This window comes from Labeo rohita, chromosome 5 (genome assembly GCF_022985175.1).
Source record: "Labeo rohita strain BAU-BD-2019 chromosome 5, IGBB_LRoh.1.0, whole genome shotgun sequence".
NCBI classification, from domain to species: domain Eukaryota; kingdom Metazoa; phylum Chordata; class Actinopteri; order Cypriniformes; family Cyprinidae; genus Labeo; species Labeo rohita.
In genome coordinates, this window is record NC_066873.1 from 38,588,586 (window position 1) to 38,604,375 (window position 15,790).

The following is a 15,790-nucleotide window of genomic DNA, read 5'->3' on the forward strand; positions in this document are numbered from 1 at the left end:
TTCAGATATTCTGTGTTGTCTTTTAATATTTCTGGATATATTATTGTATACAGTTTTATTATTGAACATAGTGGCAATCAAATAAAGACATAAAACATTAACAATTTAATCATTGTAAGAATAAGCAGACTCAATGTTTCAATATCAGTTTTTGTGCTTTAATATTCACACTGATATATATGTCTGGTGTGAAAATGAAAATTAATGTCAAAATTAAGAATAAAAAAAAAAAAGTTCTTTAAATGCTTTGAAATAATTTTTTTCGGCAAATCGGTTTTGAAAACGACACCAGTACGATAGCGATAACTTTAAAATGCCTAATATCAGCGCTGATAATTGGCCAGGCCAATTAGGACAATCGGTTGACCACTAATTCCTTTGATATCCAAAATGTGCAAACTTCTGTGATTCTGTCTTTATAGAGCTCTACTACTGGTACACCATGCATGATCACTGATAATCGATTAAAACATGTCACCATGCAGAAATACAAATCAAATCCTTCTCATTGGGTCAAATGAATCTTTAAAGGTGCTCCATATGCTGTGGCAATCGCATGTTTCACCATGCAGCTTGGCATGATGGAGACTGTTTTTGTTATAATGCGAAGGGTTTTGTGGATTCGTCTCTCTGTGGTCTCCTGGGTCCTGCTGTGGACTGGTGTCCATTATCCATTCGATTCGCCTCCCAGAGTAAATCCTCATCCAAACAGATTCTAAATGATATCTATGCTTCCTCCGTTGCCAGCGCCTGCACTCAAGGCTTTTATTCGTGAATCTGAGGGGCCTCTGGGGCAAGAGGCTTTTATTTAAGTAGCCTGTGCCACTCAGAAGTATAATGAAGATTTCCATTATGATTACACTAGAGAAAGCACTGCCCATAATTGAGTGTCACAACTGCAGTTATACATGTTTAGTTTGAGAGGTATGAAAGACTCCGTCTAGTCAACTGAAGACACTCTAAATGTTCTAGAAAGGCCCCTCCTCATTCAGATCTGCTGCAGTCCCTTGACTGTCCTAAGCATGAAGTATAATTGGTTATGTGCTTTTCTAAAGAAATATATGCCACAAAAACATTGACATACCCTTTGAAATACTCTTTTCTTTTAATTTAGGTTAATCCTTTGGCTTTAGCAAACGCAAGATGCTTATCTCTAAATAGTATATATTACATGATAGAGTGTTTTAAGCTGAGGATGCAGACAGACAGATCCATTCAAGTGTTAAAATGCAGAGACGGCCGTAATCCATTGAATCCACTGAAATCAGAATATAAAGGATTATCTGAGCGTTTGTTGTTTTGCTTCCTGCTGCTTCAACTAATGTTTTAATCATAACCCCATGCATATCTGTCTGTCTATCTATCTATCTATCTGCTGGCATTTTAGTGCCTGTATATTTCAATTCATAACTTCATATTTCTTTATAAACCATTTCACACATATAAAACCATGTACACTACCAGTCAAAAGTTTTTTGTTTGTTTGTTTGTTTTTTTTAAAGAATTCTCTTCTGCTCACCAAGCCTGCATTTATTTGATCCAAAATACAGCAAAAGCAGTAATATTGTAAAATATTTTTACTATTTAAAATAACTGCTTTCTATCTGAATATATTGTGAAATGTAATTTAATCCCGTGATCAAAGATGGATTTTCAGCATCATTACTCCAGTCTTCAATGTCACGATCCTTCAGAAATCATTCTAATATGCTGATTTTCTTTCATTTATTATTATGCTTATTATTAACATTTAAAACAGTTGAGTAGAAATTAAGAAAGAAATCATATAAATGAATGCTTTTGTTTAGCAAGGATGCTTTAAATTGATCGAAAGTGAAAATAAGACATTTTTAATATTACAAAAGATTTGCGTTTCTGATAACTTCTTCTGAACTTTCTATTCATCAGAGAAACCTGAAAACAAATCTGTTTTCAACATAAAAATTATAAATGTTTTTTGAGTAGCAGATCAAAATATTAGAATGATTTCTGAAGGATCATGTGACTGGAGTAATGATGCTACAAATTCAGCTTTGCAATCAAAGGAATAAATTACATTTTAAAATATATTCAAATAGGAAACATTTATTTTAATAGTAAAAATATTTCATTTTTACTGTTTTTGTTGTATTTTGGATCAAATAAATGCAGAATGACTTGGATCTAGTCAGATCTTTAAAAAAAAACGTAAAAAATCTTACAGTTCAAAAACTTTTTACTGGTATTGTATTTCAGCTGAAAACAATAAAGAGAAGTGTTTGTTTATTTAAATGTGAAGCACAGCGATGCTATTTATTACAATTATGTGATGCACATACAATATTTCTCTTATTTAAGCTTTGAATGTAAAAAAAAAAGGTTAGGTTTTACAAGGTTTTTTAGGTTGTAAAATCACATGTATTATCCTATTAAATCGAAAATACCTTTACATATGTAGACCTAACGGTAAAGTAACTTACAGTTAACCGTACATGTAACAGCTTGTATGGGTGCTAACAGCATGGATACCGTAATGTGTCTTACACTTTAATACTGTAAAGTGTTAGAAAAAGTCATTAAAATAATGTAGTAGTCTACAGCACTGAAGTCCATTAGAGAATGACAAATGCTTCACTCCGTCTGATTATGATGATATTCCGGCCCCGTTCCCGTACAGGACAGGGGAGGTTGGGGCGGAGACCTGTTTGTAGTGCTTTTGTGAGCCACCGGTCCGCCTCATCGCTTTACCGATACCCATCAGGAGGCAGTATATCCTCCAGTGCAGTGTGTGTGGCGTACTGGAGCTGCGCTTCCCATCCGCTAAGCACCTTTGTCTCTCTCACAGAGCTTCTCTTGGACAGGGGCGCGGGGTTCAAGTTGCTGAGACGGAGGGGAACCGCTTTGAATAAGTGAATCTGGACGGGTTTAATACACCCTCCCTCTCCAGAACTACTACAAAGGGAGTGAACGGAGAGAGTCTTGCTGCGTAAACCGACACCGACCATCGCGTCGCTTGCCCGCTCGCTCGCTCTCCCAGCCGTCAAGAAAGAAAGCATGCGGGAAAACACAAGGAGCTGAGTCTTTCTTTGGAAAATGTGGGATTTGTTGGCCTCGTTTTGAAATGGTGCTCTTGTAAGACCCAAGCGCTGTGTGCGTTTTCAAGCGTTTTTGGACGCGCTGACAGCCCGTGAGCGTTACGCACTGACTCGCCGGAGGTAAGTTTGACGCCTCCAATACAAATACAACTGGATTTATTGCAGTGTTGTATTATTGCAGCGTTGTGTTCTGTTATAAAGTGACGTCACAAGGTAACATAATTAGTGTTTTTTAAAATGCCGTTTATTGTAAAAGCGATGGGGGTGGAAAGGATATTTGATACCGTCATTAAGTCAGTCAGTCATTCAGTCGGCGGAGCTCCAACTGTTGCCATATTGTTTAGATAAGTTTAAAATCCCAACTAAAGAGGATTGGAATAAATGTTTTTGTCACTTTAGCGAATATAACTTGGCGCAAACGCATTGCGGTTTTAATTGGACGCACATCTCAACGTGAAAACAAATAAGACACTAAAATCTTTACGTGCCATATTGAGCGAGTGAATAGCGCTGACGGTTTATTGTATATGTAGTAGGGTTTTATATATTTGAAGCACAACATCAGCACTTTTTACTTAGTGCAATTACATCGCTCCTGCCACGTTCACAGGACAATAAAACGGTTTGCCTATCTCTGAGGGAATATTGACTGAACAAAAAAAATCACAGTGACACAGGTACTATGTGATGAGCATATTCTGTTGAAATTATACGTTAACGTGGTGTTTAAAACCACACAGTCGTGCTTCAGATTGACCACCGGCAGATGTTTTTGTGCTGTGACACAGGCAGAGCGCCTTTTCCCTTCTTTTCCTTCTTTTCTAGTGACTGGTTGTCTATAATGAAATAAGTGCGCACTGCATACTGGAGATTACAGTAATTACAGCATGGAGTGGACACTGGTGGTTATAGGCTGGGCGCTCATTCAGGCAGTGAAACGGTCAAAGGGACAGTTAACCTAAGAATAAAAAAATACTGTCATTATTTTCTCACCTTCATGTCGTTCCAAGCACTTATGGCTTACTTTCCGCTGTGGAACACAGAAGGAGACATTTTGGAGAATGTCTGGATCACAGCTTTGACAGACAAAAGTGACTGAAGATGTCAGTTTTAATGTATGATTTAAAATCTTGCAGTAGCACAGAAATTTAAGTTGTTATTTAGTGATCTTCCCTTCTTTTGAGCTGTTAACTGCGATGAGTTGAACTCAGAATCAGACCAGACGTAGCTGCCATACTTGTTAAAGAGTGCAAGGATGGATGTAAGAACTTTTTTAAGCTTAAAATTTGGTTTGTTGGTCAGATAAAGCTATTGTTTGTTCAGAAGACTTTAAAAGAACACGTTTTTGTGAATTTTGTGTTGTTCTCGGGGCTTGACGTCTTCATTTACCCTTCTTTGTTATTGCATGGACCAGTTGTTTGTAGAGATTTGGATTGGTGGTAAGCAAATGGCTACAGAATATAAATTTTGGGGTGAAACATCCCTAAAACATACAAAGTTTTAGAGGAAATGTGTGTTTGCTTACAAGGTTCATAAATGGTCCAATTTACATCTTAATTAAAACGCTAAAATGACAAAAAGTGTATGCGAATGGGATTTTATAGCTTGCGTGTGTGTATATGTGAAAGTGAGGTCAGTGTATATCATCACATCCATTATAATATAGTGATTCATGCTGTGTCTGTAAGCATAGAGAAGACTTGAAGCCTCTAACAAAGCTCTTTATTATTGTGACGTGGGGCTGTCATACGCTCTCGTCATTGTCTGTTAATGAACAGTGGAGGCAGAAGAGAGCGATAACTGTATTATTGTGCTCCATTCATGTTTGTTTCCAGCCTGTCCTGGACAGTGTTCTCGCATTAAATGCAACTGGCAGGGAATAGCTTGCTGGGAGCCCATATACTGTCACCCCTTCAGCCCAGATGTTCCTCAAACCCATTGAGAGTCAAATTGGGCTCCTGGAGGGAAGATCTTCTCATTGTTGTGCAACAATGGACTCACATCCTTCCTTAGTCAATAGTAGCTAAATCTGAATCACGCACACACACAGATTCCCATACAAAGTTTAGTACATGAGGGATTCATCCAGTGTTTAAGCTAAAATGTTCAAAACCAACTCTTAAAATCAAGACTTTGATTTCAGGCTCTTTAAAGAGAGGTTAGGTAACGTAAAAAAATGTTCTTCATAGAGTAACATCTAAATTAACCCATTTGATTTGGTTCAAAGAAACAATTATACATGACTGAGTTACTCAAATGTAAGAATCAAATCAGATAGAAAGGTCTTTTCAGCTGCGTGTGTTCACTTTTGTAGTGTTTTTATTCCAAAATAAGTGCTATCCATGAGCTTTAAAAGCTGTTTGACTGGATCCAAGTCACAGTTTGACTTTTTATGTGACTGTAAAGATACATTCATGGTAAATGTCAGGTATAAACCATCCATGCTAATTAGATCGTTGGAAGTTCACTCATAATTCCCAGAACAAAAATATATTACAGTGTCAAAAACGTGTGCACAGAGCAATCGGAAATACCTGTACGGAATTGGAAAGCCTCTTTTCTAAGCCGTCCCGAACGCTCGCTATCAACCCCTGCAGGAGCTCATATCACATGAATGAATTATTGGATTACATCCCTGACATCACGAAGCAAATGTTCTGGCCTTGGGTCTTGTTATGATCGTGCGGTTTTGCGGACACAGTGGCACAATTAGTGCATGCAGCTAACCAACGTGACGCGTCCCTGAACCGCTTCTACGGCGAATGAATAGAAATCAATTGGCGAGCACAATTGCGTAACACCTTCCGTCCTCTGGCTTATTGTAAAGTTTGTTCCCTATTCAAGCCCGTACAAGGGTTGTTTGTCCCCGCGTCTCTGCTGGGAGTTGATGTGTGGTGGCCGTGCGCATTGACGGCGACCCCTTCGACTAGAACCCTCATTATTCTCTATCAGTGTGCGCTCCTATATGCCATTTCCTCTCTGCCTCTAGTTAGTCTCTGTTTTCTGGCTTGCACCTGTATTAGTAATGAGCACAATGGTACTCCAGGAGTGTGTGGGTCTCGAGAGAGATGTGTAAAAGTGGAGGGAGGTCATGCAGTCAAGGCGAGTCCGTGATCTGAAGTGGACGCATGCGGACGGCTTGTCTGCTGAAAACGGCTGAGTGAAAACAGCAGGGGCTGGGGATGGACATGGGTGATGTTTAGATAAGGGGATGGGGAAGAGTGTTTTAAGAGCAGCACTGCAAATAGAGAAGAGATTGCATGTGTGTTCGTGAGTGTGCGTGGATGGAAGGCCAGCTTGTGTGCATTTGTGTTAAGGGTAGTGCTTTTTTCCACCATCCCCCAGTGTGTTTACACATATTGGAATGATGTGATGCTGCTTGCGTGTGTGTGTGTGTGTGTTTGTGCGTGTGTGTGCGCAGCTGTGGGCCAGAGGTGGAGAAACACATCCGCACAGAGCTGTGAAAGTGATACAGACTTGACTGTTTCAGAAAAATCAAGTTTTGAAAGATAAACACATTTAAAGTGATAGTTCAGGCAAAAGTTAAAATTGTGTTGTCATTTACTCTTTCCTGTCATTTCAAATCAGTTAAACTTTCTGTCTTCTGAAGGCCAGTGCTATTTTAGCATTATTTATAAATATATATTTTTATTTTTTCAGCTGTCTTTTTAAGTTTAGTTTAAGTCATTTTGTTTTGTGCTGTTTTGATTTTTGTTATTTTTAAAGTATTTCTATATCTTTAGTTTGTATTTGTATTTATTGTAGTTTTAGTAACTTCAGTACCTTAACTTTAACTTATTTTATGTCAGTTAGTTGTCAAGGCGAAATGTCAAATTAATACTTTAGTATTTTATGTCAGTTGGCTGCCAAGGCAAAATGTCAAAATAATACTTTAATATTTATAAATATTTAATTTAATTTTTTTTATTTTTTTTCTATTTTAGTTGTAGTCATTTTGGTTTGTGCTATTGTAATTTTTAGTAATTTTATATCTTTATTTATTTTTTTATAATAGTTTTATTTTAGCTTATTTTATTTCAGTTAGTTGCCAAGGCAAAATTTCAATTTTTTAATGTTTAAATGTCTCATCCAGTATTTATATATCTTTTTATTTCCACTTTGTTTTAATTAACCGAAAACAATTTTTAAAGGTGCTGTATGTAATATTTAGGAAATATGCTAAGTTCACACACTGTAAAACTTTTCTCCAGTTTCAACTTAAAAAACGTAAGTTCAGCAGCTGCCTTAAAATTTGAAGTTAAATAAACATCAAGTTAAATCATCTTTAATTTGTATTTACTTATTGCAGTTTTAGTTTTACTATCTTTAGTACCTCAACTTTAACTTTTTTAGGTCAGTTAGCTGTCAAGGCAAAATGTCAAATTAATACTTTAGTATTTTACGTCAGTTAGCTGCCAAGGCAAAATGTCCATTTTATTTTTTATATTTTCAGCTTTCTTTTTTCTATTTTAGTTTTAGTCATTTTGTTTTATGCTATTGTCATTTTTAGTATTTCTATATCTGTATTTTTTATTTATTTTATTATAGTTTTCATTTTAGTGACTTTAGTTTTTAAATTTATTTTAGCTTATTTTATTTCATTTAGTTGCCAAAGCAAAATTTCTTTTTTTTTTTTGTTTGTTTAAATGTCTCATCCAGTATTTATACATCTTTTTATTTCCACTTTATTTTAATTAACCAAAAACAATTTTTAAAGGTGCTGTATGTAATATTCACACACTGTAAAACTTTTCTCCACTTTCAATTAAAAAACGTAAGTTCAGTAGCTGCCTAAAAATTTTAAGTTAAATCACTTAAAAGTACAAGTCATTTCAACTCACTACAATAAAATACATTTAAATGACTTGTACTTTTAAGTTGATTTAACTTACGAGTTGAAATGACTTGTAATTTTAAGTTAATTTAACTTTTTTTAAGTTTTTGAAACTGGTAAAAACTTTTTTACAGTGCATTGTTTCTCTGAAAAACAATGCTTTGGCCAGTTATTTTACTTTGAAAATGTGCATTCCGTGTCGGAATGTCTGTTTTTGACCACTGCCGGCTTAACCAGTAGTATTTCGAATTCTGGGTTGCCAGTTGTTGGAAAACACAGCGTACTGAAGCCATGAAGTGCAGCAAATGTACTGGCTCAGAGATCGGAGATTCTGCCCAAACTAAAAAGCCTCAGCATCCATCTAAAAAGCTCTGTGAGCAGAGGAATATTAAACCTCAGATTAATCAACTCATAAACTTAGTGTATGGTTCATTGCCTTCCATTGTCAGTTGTGCTCGTTTGTGTTTTGTGTCCTCAAACTGACAACCGTGTCTGAGGAGGAGGAGGCTGTCAGTATTACCTACTGCATCTTTAATAGTTTTATTTTTAGTTAACAAAACTGCTGCAAAGCAGAAAAGGACCAGAAAAGTTTTTTTATCCATACAATGAAAGACTGATGTCTGTATAATGAAAGTCAACGGCGTCCAAAATGATACCGGACCCCAGTGACTTTCATTGTACAGACCACACTCTTTCTACAAGTATTTTCTTGCCAGAATTTTCATTTTTCCTGAACTGTCCCTTTAAAATGGATTCAGTGTTGCTCATTAGGCCATGAATGCCATTTTCGGTAGCGTTTCCCTCACCTCGTTTCGCTTCCTCCGCCCTGGGGCTTGTTTTCCCGGTGCTGAGATGGATCCATCAGGCCAGTTTTGCGTGTCTTTTACGAGCTGCATATGGAGGCCTCGCAAAGGGGAAAGGTGGAGAGCGTAGGCCCTCTCGTTTGCTAGCAAATGACCAGTATCGACCATCTGCTATTTCGGTGTCCTTCCCCGCAGGCTCTGCCAGTGATTTTTTCAAGCTGTGCATTTGTTGTATATGTATGAGCGCAAGTGTATGCGTTCGTGTTTGCGTGGCTTTTCTTCTAGTCCGTCCTAAAATTAGGATCAGATTTTTGTTTTTGGCCATTCAGAGCTTGGCAGCCACAGGTAGGAACTGAATTGCATTAAAAGAGCCGGTCAATGATTTGCTTTTGTGTGAGCCATTTCCAAATGTCCTTTTGGAAATTGTGTTTACAGAAATGTTATTTAGAAGCACAGTCACATGTCTGTGCTTTTGCTTTGAGCAAGTGCAGCCTTTCTCCTCCCTCTGTGCTCTTTTCAGTCTCTCGCTCTCTTCTCCTTGCGCGTTCCTAACAGATGTTTGCCCTAATGCATCTCGGGCTCAGGTTGTTTACTGAGCTCACATCTGGTTTGGGTGCTTCATATCCCCCTTTGCCCAGAATTAATGGGTGTTTTTGTTCTCCCCAAAAGCCAAATGTATTTGCTTAAGTGTATTGTTGCACACAACGGTGCTGGAACGGTGAAATCTCAGGCCTTTTTCAGAGAATGTTTGGTACTGATTTCAACTCTGGCTGTATGTGAACGTTGCAATGTTTAAAGCCCATCTGCACCGAGAAGTGTTTGAAGGGTGTTTAAACTTTACGGTTTGTGTCATTAGTGGTTCTAGGATTTGAGCAAACCTGTAAGCCTAAGCATTAAACTTAAGTGTGTAACTCGTCCCACACCATTTGTGCTATACAGACATTAAGGCTGCATGATCAATCAAAAGAAAATCAAAATTGAGATACGGCTTAGTGCGATTATTAAACAAAAGCTGCAATTGTAAGATATATGGGCTGCTCATTATCTGCCGGTGTTTGCAATGTCTCAGAGCGGCTCGGTGCTACTCAACATAAACTCCATCTCTGCATCTGCACTGAGATTGAGTCGCTTTAACATGCATTTGGGAACACAAAATGCACAAACCATCTTCCCATACTTATAATGAGAAACGCTTATCAACAAAAGAGATTTTTTTTAAGACTTTCCTGTGGATTTCTATCGAAGTAAACCATAAATATTAGGTTGGTGCCCATAGCGGAGCTTTTCCAATCCCATCCCGCCCCCTATATATATTAGTATTGTAATTCTACAGTTGCAAAATAAAATTATTTTATTTTTTATAAAATTATTTTAATGTGAAATATTACAAAAGTATTATTAATATTTTTTTATTTAATTGTTTTTAGATTTTTAATTAGTAATAATAATAATAATGATGATGATTATTATTTTATAGCCATATTGACATATAATCACAAGATCTGGCCAAATTGTGCAGCCCTACAAACAAGCACATCAAGCTTTTTTTTTTTAAATTACAGTAACAATTTGAAACCGAAAAATTGTGCAGTTTGCAACTTGGAAAAATTGCAAAATATATATATATATTTTTCTCCATATTGTGCATGAATGATATGCCTTGTTGAGATGTGCATTCGTTTTTTAAAGGGATAGTTTATCTAAAAATGAGAATTTGAGAATTTTTGCAAATTGCAGATATTGTGAAAAATTAGTTTTTATTTTTTTCCATTTTGTGCATGAATGTTGTGACTTGTTGGGATGCGCAGTAGTTTTTAAAGGGATAGTTTACCTAAAATGAGAATTTGAGTATTTTTTTCAAATTGCAGAAATTGCGAAAAATTTGTTTTTATTTTTTCTCCATATTGTGCATGAATGATGTGCCTTGTTGAGATTTGCATTAGTTTTTAAAGGGATAATTTACTTAAAAATGAGAATTTGAGAATTTTTGCAAATTGCAGAAATTGCGAAAAAAAAAAAAAAAATTCTCCATGTTGTGCATGAATGATATGCATTTTTGAGATGTGCGTTTATTTTTTTAAGAGATAGTTTGCCTAAAATTGAAAATTTGAGAATTTTTGCAAATTGCAAAAATTGTGGAAAGGTTTTTTTTTTTTTTTTTTACTTTAACTCAATTTTTTTCTCCATATTGTGCATGAATGATGTGCCTTGTTGCGATGTGAATTAGTTTTTAAAGGGATAGTTTACTTAAAAACGAGAATTGAATCATTATTTACATCATTATTATGTGTTTTTGTCCATATAGTAAAAGTCAGTGGAGTCCAATGTTATTTTGTTCAAGTAATTAGATTATTAGCAATTAGATGATTGGGTATGCGTCTCTTTTTTGACTGTTGACAGTAAGAAACCACATAGCAACCCCCTAGAAACGTATCAGAATGTCTATTCTATGTCAATTGCAACTTTCAACCACGTGCACTAGCAATACGTGTTACATTTCAGAAAAAGGTTTTTTCTTCAGAAAAAGTAGTAATCTAGCTCATTTTGGCATTGTTTCGCCCATAATTCCTTCCCGTGTGACTTAAAGATTGAATCGTTAGCAGCAGGAAACACCAGAGGAACAAACATTCAAGCACTCCAGCATTCACGCACACAATAAAAGTGGCTGTGTGTTGCCGTTGGGCCAGAAACACAGCCAGGGAAATGGCTCCACAGCTGGGCTCGGCCCCCTTCCCTTAACCTCCCCCCCCTTCCCTCGGGAGATACGTCCACAAAAAAACCTCCCCGCACAGGCCCGGACCACCCCAACACCGCTGCCTCCTGGTGTAAGGCAGGTTTCTGTGCCCGTTTCTACAGCTTGATCCCCAAAGCAGATCCCCCCCAGATGTGCAAGACCCACAGGATGGAGTAACAATAGCGAGGCTGTTGGACCATTAGACCCTGGTGAGGCGGTGTGTGCGAACGCTTAGCCCCTCACCCTCCCCCATCTTCTGCAGGACGACCTTTAACCCTGGTTCGCTACATGCTGCACACCTCCTGCTGCGCCTCTCACACGCCGCCACACTGGCTCTGTCACTCAGAAAGAAAGATACTAATGCAGATAGAGAGGACAGAGAGCTGATATAAAAAAGCAAGATAGAGAGAGATCAAATGCAAATACTACTGGGGGAGGATAGTTCATAGTGCGTCTGCAGAATTCATATTTTAGCTGCACACCCTCAGAAACCACTTCGATCATCATATTCTAGTTGTCTGTGCTATAGAGGACTCTTAAAGCTATAGCCCAGCCAGAAATGAACAAAATCTATCATTATTTATTCACCCTCATGTTGTTCCAAACCTGTATGACTTTATTCTTCCATGGAACGGGATACTTTTATGGTGCTTTTTGTCATTTTGGAGGTTGACAGCACCAGTCTTTATTCACAATCACTGTATGGAAAAGAGTAGCTAGGATATTTCTCATAAAATCATATGTTGTGTTTGGAGTGACATGAGGGTGAGTATATGATGACAGAATTTTCATTTTTGGGTGAATTATTCCTTTATTATTATTCCATTCTGTCTTTCTTTATTGCTATTTTATTTTTGATTTTTTTATTCTATTTTTTCTTCCTCTTTTTCTTATTCATACTTCAGCAGTATACTAGAGTTTTTAATGTTATTTTATTTTTTATGTTTTATTGTATTCAAATTCTTGTCCCTCTTTTTCATATTGAAGCTTCGGCAATATAGTATATAATTTACTTGAATTTTTATCTATTTTTATGTTTTATTTTATTATTCTAATTTGTTTCCCTCTTTTCCATATTGATGCTTTGGACATATAGTATGTAAAGTACTTTAAATTTGTTTCAAATTTTTCTCCCTCTTTTTCATACTGATGCTTTGGCAATATAGTATGTAAAGTATTTTAAATTTTATTGTATTTTCATTTATATATTTAATTTATTTAAAAATAAATTATATTGAATTTTTAAATAAGAATTTAGATGAACAATTTCTTTATTCATAGAATGTTTGTTTAGTCTTTATTTATTTAATTTTATTTAAATTTAATTCTATTTTTGAATATTTTTTTGTTTTGTTTTGTTAATATTTTTTGTTTCAAATTTTTCTCCCTCTTTTTCATATTGATGCTTTGGCAATATAGTATGCAAAGTACTTTAAATGGAAATTGAGAAAGAGAGAATTTCTTTCCAAGAGAGAGGGGAAGATAGAGGAGCAAAGCATGGGAGCACCCATAAACGTTGGACCTGAGAAACAGAGATAACGGTGAACCAGCAGACAGCAAATACAGCATCAATCTCCTCAGTCACTCCTTCTCTTTCTGCTCCTCTCTCCATCTCTTTTCCCTCCAGTGAGTCTTTTTTCTCCTAGATCCTCATGCCGAGTGCTCCTGTGTGTTTGTAATAGACCCTTTCCACGTGCTGCCTGCTCTTTCTCTCTTTTCCTTTGCCTTGCTCACTCTTTCTCTCTCTCTCTCTCTCTCTCTCTCTCTCTCACCTCTCCAGCACACATGGAACAGTTTATCTAGGAGCTTATTTTTTGCGCCTATTAAGCAAAGTTCCTTCTCACAAAAAAAAACAAAAAAAAAACGGCAGCCATAGAGAGAGAAACTCTTTTTATTATGATTGTATAGCAGTGCTGCGAAACAGCCGGAGAGATCGAGAGAGGGAAAGAGAGACAGAGAAAACCCCCCGGTAAGCCATGGCTCCACCACGCATGAGAAAATCAATAAAGCATCCCTTTAAAAGAGGTTGACGAATAATGGAGAAAGACGGGTGGGAGAAACAGACCTGGTCCCACGAATACCTTTCTGCCCTTTCTCTTTTCCCTCCAACCCTCAAATACGCCTTCCGTGCTGTGAACAGGCGACACAAAGCAACAAAACTGCATCGCTACCATTGCTACATCACAAATGCATGTTTGCAGTGCAGGTTCTCTTGTTAATCGTAATGGGAGCAATATAGCTGTCGTGTCATAACAGAACAACCGGTGTCAAGAACATCTGTAATTCCTGAAGAGAGCTTTTCGTTAGCATTCCCATGCATCAGTGCCAGTTCCTCACCTGGTATTCAACCTCCAAAGTCGTAAATTTGGCATATATACGCCGTATGTCAAAAGGATGCTGTGTGAATTGGATAGAAGGTGGCACTCCAATTAATAAATGTAGATTCTTTTTCACATTTAAGGAACCTTGTTAGCCAAAATGTAAATCCTTCATCTGAATCTGTAAGTGAGTGACTACAACTAGAGATTTGCAAAGAAGTTTTGATTTATTACCTATTAATAAAATTTCAGTTTTGTCACTAGTAGCCTTAAGGAAATTACATGTAAGACGACAGAGCAAAAGAGAAGGCGGTGATAATGTTGAATTAGCCTTTGAAGGCATATAGAGCTGAAATCTAATGCCAAATTTATGGAAGTCCAAAAGGCAATAGATAAATAATAAACAGCAGAGGGCCCAAAACTGAGCCCTGAGGCACGCCACTAGTAATGTAAGATCTGTCTGTCTATCTATCTATCTATCTATCTATCTATCTCTTTCTAATATATATATATATATATATATATATATATATATATATGAAAATATTGTTTGTGAAGAATTTTTTTTATTGTACATGTTGTCATGCCTAAATTTACTTGCTTTTAACATTTGAAAAGAATTTTTGTTTTGTAGTGATTTATTTTGAATTTAATCAACCCTTGGGTGCCATATAGACTGCTTTAAGTATAATGGGTGCATGATTTAATTTCAGATAAACAAAGCAAATGAGAAGGTGATAATGTTAAATTAGGCTTTGAAGGCATATGGAGCTTAGTGTCATCAGCATAACAATGAAAATTTATACCAAATTTACGAAAGATTTGTTCTAAAGGCAATAAATAAATAATAAACAGAAAAGGGCCCAAAATTGAGCCCTGAGGCACGCCACTAGTAATTTGAAATAGCCATGATTTGACATTTTTAATTTGAACAACCTGAGTTTGACCTGATAAATAACATCTAAACCAATTAAAGGGAGTACCAGTGAATCTAATGGAAATCAACCTCTCCATTTTACGGGTTTCCACTTTTTTCTAACATTTTTCATACCCTTCTTAAGCCATTTAAACAATTCACTTGAAATTTGGTCTACAAATTATTATTACTGAATAATATTATTGAAGTATGTTTTATACAAAAGTAGTATTTCAGTTATTCTATACTTCAAAATGTCATGTTTCATTCAATATGTTGTTTGCTGTTTCTTTGTAATTATTTGTGAAATTTGCTAGCAGTTTCTGATTGAAAAATACACAAAATTGGTTAATGGCAGATATCAACATTGTATAGATAGCATGTGTTATTTTAGTTTTAAGAATGCATGCTTTTTCATATATATATATATATATATATATATATACATATATGTATATATGTATGACTTGAAATAGACCGTTTTTTATTGTACATTATGATGTTGTCATGCCAAAATTTACTGGCTTTTAAGATTTGCAAAGCATTGATTTTAGTTTTTTAGTGATTTATTTTTAATTTAATCAGCCCTTGGATGCTGTATAGACTGCTTTATTAATTATAATGAATGCAGTGTGGTTTTTTTTGCATTGCTTTGCTTGCTTGCAGTATAGACTGTATCATTTATTAAAATGCGATCTAGTTTTCCCCACTCACTTGATTATAATGTGATCTAGTTTTGTTGCGTCGCATCATGCCACACGTTGAAAGAGTGCACTACGCATGACATTACCTCTCTCTCTCTTTCTCTCTCTCTCTTTCTGTCTGCCCATCCAGCCTTCTGATGCTGTTATTGAATGTGTGCTGATTAAATTCACACAATCCACACACCCCCTCCTCTCCCTCAGGGAGCTTTTATTTAATTAATAACGCAGGCTTACCATTAAAACACTTGCTGCGTGTGTAGGTGTTTGTCTGACAGAGTGAGTCTCATGGCTGTTGTGGTTGTGATCGCCGTGTGACGCTGTGTGTGCACTTGTATTGTTGTGTTGGTGGGGTTCCCCTCCCAGCCTAACAAAGCAGTATTGTGTGCGTGGTTATTGTGGTGGGTTAA

At 36.3% G+C, this 15,790-nt stretch overlaps 1 protein-coding gene across 1 annotated transcript in view; it reads left to right on the plus strand.

The window, feature by feature from the left end:
* The first annotated feature begins 2,715 nt into the window (after nucleotides 1-2,715).
* Nucleotides 2,716-15,790, plus strand: part of sema4c (sema domain, immunoglobulin domain (Ig), transmembrane domain (TM) and short cytoplasmic domain, (semaphorin) 4C) — a 73,193-nt gene continuing 60,118 nt past the window's right edge. Inside the window, exon 1 of the mRNA XM_051109665.1 lies at nucleotides 2,716-3,194. The gene's annotated coding sequence lies outside the window, so the exon portion shown is untranslated. The remainder of the gene's footprint in view (nucleotides 3,195-15,790) is intronic.